The sequence below is a fragment of the Ambystoma mexicanum genome, chromosome 14 (genome assembly GCF_040938575.1).
Source record: "Ambystoma mexicanum isolate Mex_15411 chromosome 14, UKY_AmexF1_1, whole genome shotgun sequence".
Taxonomy (NCBI): Eukaryota; Metazoa; Chordata; class Amphibia; order Caudata; family Ambystomatidae; genus Ambystoma; species Ambystoma mexicanum.
Window position 1 is genome coordinate 603,051,345 of NC_090940.1, and position 6,000 is coordinate 603,057,344.

The 6,000-nt window shown below is 46.4% G+C and overlaps 1 protein-coding gene across 1 annotated transcript in view; it reads right to left on the bottom strand.

Moving 5' to 3' along the window:
- Window positions 1-1,598, bottom strand: part of SERPINA10 (serpin family A member 10) — a 134,225-nt gene extending 132,627 nt beyond the window's left edge. Inside the window, exon 1 of the mRNA XM_069638341.1 lies at window positions 1,565-1,598. The gene's annotated coding sequence lies outside the window, so the exon portion shown is untranslated. The remainder of the gene's footprint in view (window positions 1-1,564) is intronic.
- Between the last annotated feature and the right edge of the window lie 4,402 nt (window positions 1,599-6,000).

Genomic DNA, 6,000 nt, shown 5'->3' on the forward strand with positions numbered 1-6,000 from the left:
AGGATCAATGTGATCACTACGCATGTTTTACTGCTCATCCCAAAATGTAGATTTTATTTTGTTTTTGTTCTACCCCATTTCATTGTATATATATGCAGGGGGGAGACCCCCCACAGCCACCCCATAACCCCCCCACATTTATTAATAACTTAACCTATCCCCCTCATTTAGAGAGCGGTAAAATCGGGATTTAAAAATTCGATATTTTGGTGTGCGCAGTGATGGCCTGCGCAGTAATGTGATTTGGGTTCCTAGGCATTGCATCGAATTCCTACCATCGACATACCATCATTCCATCTAAAAAAAATGCATCGAAATAAATTGCATTTAATGCATAATTTTTTTCTTTCTTTTTTTTTAATTGGGGGGGGCCCAAGCCTCCCTTTTGTTAAACCTTTAAACCCCATTATAATTAAACCCTTTACCTTTAAAAAAAATGCATTTAATGCTTTTTTTCGATGCAATTTTTTCATTGGTAAGGCATTCGATGGTATTGCATTCGATGCAATGACCAGATACCTGTGATTTGCTATTGTTGGCGTGCACCTTAGTTGCAACCTTCAATACTCAAGAGCCATGCAATTTGTTTTGCTCTCCATATGGACGTTTATGGCCCTACCACGGAACTCAGTAAAGGGGCAAAGAGTCTGCATTTCATGAGCGGTCTAAAATGTGTCATTTTTAAATCCGCCACAACATGAAGGGAACATTTCCCAGAGACGATCAAGTGAAACAGACAGCTGTTCTCTTGCCTACAGCATTTTATCTCTGTACTCCTACCCCAGTCTATTGCTGTAACCTCTTGCTGCACAGCGCTCTGATGCTTCCCAGTATTTCCTAATGCATGCATACATAGGCCCTCATTACAGTTTCATACCCGCCAAACTGCCTTACCGTTTCCACCGCCAAACATCCTGGTACAGGCGGCGGAGATGCCTGTAAGTAGCCAGTCTTATGGGACTCCATGGATGGGATTGCCGGAATTGCCGGCACCTGTTGTACCAGTGCCGGTGATTCTGGCATTTATTTGCCAACAGGTTAGATCACTTCTCTCACCGCCAAACTTGTGTTTCCCCGGTCCGGAAAAAATGCTGGTGCCGGAATGACCGGCATTTCTGCCGGACCGGGGAACTCATAATGAACCCCATACTTCCCTTGTATTGCAATCTTCTCTCAAGTCAAATGCAGAAATTGGATAGAAGTCAGACAAAGCAGCAGTGAAATAAATGCAGGTGGGCCAGTGCAATAGCCTCTGATAGTAAGCTCAACAGAAGTGCCGCCCCAAATGGCTGCACCACTTTTGGGGTGAGCATCCTTCCCCGTGCACTCTTGCACATCTCAGCCTTCCTTCGTTGGAAGGTAGTTTTAAATTCTCTATGCAAATGTGTATGTATGCGCCATCTATGCATTAATTGCCACCTTCATAGATGTGTGCGCCCCAAAACCTCTGCGTGCCAATATGTACACGGAGAGGATATGCCATTTCTTCCCGCCACATGCACAGCACAGAGATGTTCTCCCAAAGCGAACACATGCCCGAATGAAGATAAGTATGGATTGATACCTGTCTCTGGGTCGCCTCCGAGTGCACAGGAGCCCAGCTGCTGATTGCAAGAGTTTAAATACTGCCCCGAGGTGTGTCATCACAATTGCAAACGATATAGAAATTAAGCCGCGGGGAGGAGTAAACAGTGTTGTAATATTGAACCCCATGGAGTAACTTTCATTTTGGACTGCTGACTGGCTAAAAAGCATTTACCTAGAAAGTTACACAATTGTAGGAGAACAAGCCACCCACCTTAAGTGAACATTAGCCAGCGGTATTTGCTCTCTGAAGTCCCAATTCCATTGACCCCCGTGGAATACAAGTTGTGCAAATATCAGATGCACTTTGCGATAGAATCACACTAGTACGCGCTGGCTCCACACAGAGTTGCATAACACTGATGAGGCGTCCAGGAGCAGACAAGCGGTTTATGAACCTGCTCGCACGAGACCCGGTGTGCTCACCACAGGCTAGAAACAGTGGGGGATTCAGCTGGCCACACCAGCAATAGCATACTTTCACCGGGGAGCAATCCACACTGGAGATGCCGCAGGACTGCAGGCCCCCGGTGCTGGTGACACCTGACTTTAAAATGGCGGCATCGGATCTGTGCCTCCGGCTAGCAATCCCCTTAGCAATATCTGTGCCTCCGGCTAGCAATCCCCTTAGCAATCACGCAATTAGGAAACAGGTGGGTGTAGGAACGGCACAACCAATGAGCACAATGCTTAGGATGGGTGAAATACATCTGGAGGAGGTAGAGTCGCAGGTCCATTACGAGTCCAACACCCTGGGCCTAAAGAGGAAAGGACCTACTAATCCTACACCTAATTGGGCAGTCAAGAGCACCTAGACAGTATAGAGGCATTCTTGCCAACCCTACAGATTTAGGCAGCAGGCTACTGTTTTTTAAGCAGTCCTACCGCCTACAGATTTGGGTGACAGATAGTGTTTTTTACAGTGGTAGGTAATTAATGTGACTCTAAGGCAGGCTGCAGGACAAAGCATGCAACACATTAATAAGTCTGTGCAGTGGGCTAGTAGGTGATTACTTTCATTGGGCTCAGACCAATCCACTGACCTGACAGCTACGTGACTCTGTCCTGCACTTTTGCCAGGACAGACCTTAGGTTAACCACCAGTGAAGGCAAGTGGCAGAGCGTAACACCATCACACAGCATCGGCCTATCAGACTGAGGAGGCTATCAGTCTCCATGCCATTCAGTGTTCAACTTGCACTGCAGGAATACATATGTACTGCCCAGGCTGCTGCTACAGAGCAGTGGCAAACGTTGCCTACCAGCTCTCTGTGATAACCTTCTGTGTAATTGAATTTGATGTTAATTTACCATTCAGAATTATACATTTTTAACATTTGAACATCTTTCCATGTTGTGCTGTTTGATGGGTTGTGTATTTTAGAATGCTTCAATGGTGCCAACAATGTATGTTTTGTATTTTCGTGTGATGTCATTGTTATGCAAATTATTATTTTTGAAACTTGAAAAATCCTACATCTTTTTGGTCACAGAATGTTGGTAGGTATGTAGAGGGTGGAAAAGAGTGTGTGAGTTAGGACGGATCCAGTTAGGCGGTGAAACAGGGGCACAGATACCGAAAAGTAGCAAAGAGGCAGTGTAGCGCAGTCCCTGTCAAGGCCTAGACAGGAAGGAAAGCACATTGCCAGAAGCTTACTGGGAGCTCGTGCCAGATTTTGGAAAGACATAAACAAAGAGGTGATGGCTGGAAGGTTTAGAATTAATCTTAACCGCTGGAATTACTCTGGGCAACCCTCCAGACCATCGTTCTTCGCCTGCCAAGCCATTACAGAAGGGAAAAGACCATATGCAAATCAGACTTGGTCCCACCCCAAAAGGGGTAGTCCAGCCCAAACTGCTAGGTCACATCCTTTCTGCACAAGACCACAAGCATCCACAAACATGTTTCGGCCTTGTTAGGGTCACAGATTTTGGAAAGAGACAGAAAAAGATGTAAGAGAATTAAGCGATTTGCAACCCTCCTGGGGTTCTAATACACATTTTTTGCAAAAGCCAGAGAAAGCTAGAGGGGAAAGGCTACTCGTGGCCTTTGCCCAAGACACGGCTGAATCCAGAGGGCCATCAGGAGAAAGAGCACATGCAGAGACCCCTCTGGGCTGCAGACCAGGAGGGCAGTGGCAGAGCCCTGGTGGGGGCAGGGGGGCGACCACCCTCTCTGGTTCCTGCATGGTACGTAGTTCATGCCCACTGCCCCCCCTCATCCTCCCGCTGGTGCCCTAGTATCCGCGCCCCGCCTGGCACCAAAAGCTGCCTCTGATACTGCAAGAGGGTGACCTTTAGCTGGAGGGCGAGAATGTATTTATTGTGAAAAGCAACCCACACAGGAGGGGAGCAGAAATGCCTGCTGGTAATCATTTTGGGTATCCCCCTAAAATCATAAGAGGGCATCATAGCTATTTGCTGGCAGGTGTGCACTGTATCCACATCTGAGGTGCCTAGCAGGGTGACTTTGGCCAGAGGGTCACAACATCTGAGTCAAGGAGCACCCTAAGGCGAAGTTAAGAGACTGTATGGGGGCTCTCCAAACACCCCGTCAATGTGGGCGACGTGGACATAGCCAGCAGGATGTTGGATCCATTGGGACTGCGTTTTCATGGACATGAGCTATGACACCAGGTCTTCTTAGATTAGGCCCTCACGCCTCTTTCTGTTGTACCGCCATTATGACACTCTCAGGCCAGGTGACCTTCTGACATTCTAGTGTTCTTGCCATAAAAGCTGTAGGGGTACACCCAATCTGGTCCTAAAGGTATTTAGCCCAATCAATAAACCTATGAAAGGGAGGGTTAGGTCCAGTGTTTTGCTACATTTGCTGATGTTCACGGTTTGTCTAGCCATGCCAAGTAGGCTGCCTCTTTTATTTTGTTTCTCTCCGCTTAACCCGTCAAACAATCCTCTATGCTTATTGTCCCTGACCTATCCGGCGCCTTCGTTACTGTTAATCATTCTCTCCTCCTATCTTCAATTTCCTCTCTCTGCTTTTCTGGTTCGTACCTCAAGTGGTTTCCGTCCTGCTTGTCAGAACGTACCGACTCTATCTCATGGGCTGGTGGTACCTCTTCGCCCCATCCTCTACTTCACAGAGTTCCATGGCTCAGTTCTTAGCTCTCTACTGTTTTCTTTCTAGATGTTTCCTTTATCCGGACTCATTTGTTCTTACAAACTGTCATCTTACATCTATGCGGACAGAACTGAAATATGTTTCTGAATCTCTCCCTTAACTCTCTCCACAATACTGTTTCCAACGTCCTTTCTTCCGGCCATTCTTGGATAGCCTACTACTTTCATCAAGCTCCATGAAAAAGGACAACAAGAATATGGAGCTGGAATGGAGGAAAGAATACAACTCTGATAAAAAAATACTGCTCCAGAAACAAATCCGAGCTTACAAGAAGGAAATACAAAAAACAAAGATGAGGCATTATGATGACAGAATCACCAATGCAACAAGCACACAAAAAGAAATGTTCAACATCATCAAAGAGATGAGAAACCCACCAGGCTGCGACAACACCCCAAACCCCCCAGAGAAAGTTTGCAACAACCTGGCAGACCACTTCCAGAACAAAATCAACGACATCCAACAAATCATACAAAACAGACCAACCAACCATAACATTCAACCAACCGGAACTAACACAAAACCACAACACAAACTCCAAAACTTTCCCAAAATATCAGCAGAGGCTTTCGTCTTGCTGGTAAAACACAGCAAGAAAGCAGGGTCACCCATGGATCCCTGCCCACCAGACATCTACAAATTGTTAAGACGGATTTCTGAACTCTGTCCTGGCGGCGCAGAAGTTCAGAAGGCCAACCCAATTACTTGGAACAGGGTAACCTCTGGACAAGCCAGACAAATCAGGGTAGCGATCGCAGCGGTCAAGACTAGGTCTAAAGAGGGGTGAGGGTGACTGAAAGCCTGCAATGAGCACACAAAGCAAGGACACTTACAAACTACTCCAAACAGGTGTTATATAAAAAATATATACACATTTATTCCAAGGCCTTTAAAACAATGACCGTAGCGAGAAATCACAAAACAACTCTAGTAAACCAACACATACCATACCAATACAATATATATACAAATACAACAAGTCTCAAGTGTTAGATGCACGAAATGTGTAGTCCACCTAAAAGGGAAGGAAAACAGGCAGTGCGAAATAATGCTTAGACCCAGTCCGCCTTCAGAGGCACCTAACTAAAAGGAAGTCCGAGCCCTACGAAGAGTGGAGCCTTGTGCTGAAAAGTACCTGCACACGCTGGTGCCAACGGGCAAAAGGGGAGTCTCTTCGAGGGAAATCAGGCAGTTCAGTTTAGTGCACAAATGAAGAAGAATAGTGTTCCGCGACTCAAGCGCAGCCTCCACTGTGGGCAGAAGCAGAGCGCGAG